Source organism: Gadus macrocephalus, chromosome 18, assembly GCF_031168955.1.
Source record: "Gadus macrocephalus chromosome 18, ASM3116895v1".
In the NCBI taxonomy this organism is placed as follows: Eukaryota; Metazoa; Chordata; class Actinopteri; order Gadiformes; family Gadidae; genus Gadus; species Gadus macrocephalus.
Genome location: NC_082399.1, coordinates 10,829,841 through 10,832,340, shown reverse-complemented (window position 1 = coordinate 10,832,340; position 2,500 = coordinate 10,829,841). Strand labels below are relative to the sequence as shown.

Below are 2,500 nucleotides of genomic sequence, written 5' to 3'. Positions count from 1 at the left end.
TTTTAAGGAAAGGATTTTGGCTGATGGTAGCTTGACCCTTTTGGGTGGGGAGGGGTGGGGGGGTAGTGAAGGGGGAGGGGGAAGGGGGTGCATGGCTCGGGCTCTATAGGACAAGGTTAGGCAAGAGATGTCCACGTGAACTAGGAAAAGTACTCAGCTTCGCACTTTCGCATGAACATAGCCCAGCCTATTTCCATGATTACATTTCCAAAATGCGACTGTGTGTGTGTGTGTGTGTGTGTGTGTGTGTGTGTGTGTGTGTGTGTGTGTGTGTGTGTGTGTGTGTGCGTGTGTGTGTGTGTGTGTGTGTGTGTGTGTGTGTGTGTGTGTGTGTGTGTGTGTGTGTGTGTGTGTGTGCGTGTTCGTGTTCGTGTTCGTGAGTGTGAGTGTGAGTGTGCGTGTGTGTGTTTGTGATGTCCTCAAGCCATTGATGCGTGGCGCGTGATGAATTGGGATTTAGATTCAGGTTTATAAAACGTAGCCCATGTCTCTCTGTTTGCGTGGAATGTAAACATCGTGGATATGTGTTTACAGTTTATACAATGAGAAAATGTATAGACAAACGCCAGGCGATAGTGGGCTGTGACTAATGTGTTTTAAAGAAAGACCATTGTTTTCCCAAGCCTTTGAGTGAGCGCAGAATGGCCGAAGAGAGATTTCTGAATATCTCTCGTATGTCCCTGCAAGGTCTATAGTTTGTTTAGTAAATAAATGAATTAGTCATTAGACCACCATGGAAATCAAAAAATATTTATATAGGCCTATATTTATATTTTTAATTTTAAAAAGCTTAATTTCATGACACATTCGTTGACCCGCACTCTACTCTCCCCCTCCCCACACAAACACACACGCACACCCACACCCACGAACGTCAAACACGAACAAACACACGCGCTCACGCACCACACACACACACACACACACACACACACACACACACACACGCACACACACACACACACACACACACACACACACACACACACACACACACACACACACACACACACACACACACACACCTCAATTGGGCACGTATCACGCATAGGCACGCAAACAAATAAACACACACACGCACACGGAAACACACACACACACACACACACACACACACACACACACACACACACACACACACACACACACACACACACACACACACACACATCTCCTTACACACAAGTTAGACGGAAGGCCGTATATGCGTTTGTCAGAGGGTTGAACTTTGCAGATGATGTGGCTCTGCCATTCATAATACTAATACCCAAAGTTTCGCTGCTTGCGCGGCTCGCGCTTGTAGAGGAGAACATACTCACATGCGGCATGTTATGGGGTTTAGGATATTGGATATTTTCCTTTGTCCCTATATCGTAGATTCCTGGGTAGGTACTATCAGCATCTAACAGAGCTGGTTTTGTCATGCATTGAGAAACCTATAGATTAGTGTCCGAAGTGTAGCTATTTGGTACTCTCTCACACGCACACACACACACACACGCGCGCGAGAACACGCACGCACGCACACAAGCACACACACACACACACACACACACACACACACACACACACACACACACACACACACACACACACACACACCATACACATATACTCAACAACCCTCACACACACACGCACGCACACACACACACACACACACACACACACACACACACACACACACACACACACACACACACACACACACACACACACACACACACACACACACACACACACACACATCCAGACACACGTATACGGGTACACACCTACGCGTGCTCGCGCTCTCACACACACACACACACACACACACACACACACACACACACACACACACACACACACACACACACACACACACACACACACACACACACACACACACACACACACACACACACTTGCACACACACATACCATACAAAGCGTAACAGGGGAGCTGTTTAAGTCAATTACATTTAGAACAATAATGCACAATATAAGGTGGTTGATTTCCAGGTCCTGTTTATTTGTCTGTTGCCAGGTCCACGGCGCTGGCGCGTGATGTGATGTTATCTGGGTCTCTGATTACACTGAAGTCCACTCCCCTGCCTTTGTACCGGACAATATTGTATTTGACACTTAAATATAAAAAAAAAACGTAGCCTTGATTTTATTTGTACGAGTCGAGTTTGAATATAGATATAACAGTTTTATACCACACCAATAACTGTCCGGGTAGGCTGCATACAACAATCCGCACAACGACAAAATAAGACAATCATGAACGCAATGAATTGTGAACTCTCGTGACAATAAGGTGTAGGCCTATATGACAGAAATAACATACAGCTATGGGATTCCGTGATAAATCGTATATATATCCTATACCCCTATGTCCTGTAGGCCTACATGTGTTAACAACAATATATTGTAGCCTGTTATATTCTTTTGTATTTTTATAACCACGAGGTATTGCACGTTTTCTTTTGTCCAGGATTATATTCACTCCGCA

At 45.3% G+C, this 2,500-nt stretch overlaps 1 long non-coding RNA gene across 1 annotated transcript in view; it reads left to right on the top strand.

The window, feature by feature from the left end:
• LOC132446389 (uncharacterized) overlaps window positions 1–2,500 on the top strand; it is a 4,845-nt gene that overhangs the window by 1,560 nt on the left and 785 nt on the right. The window lies entirely within an intron of this gene.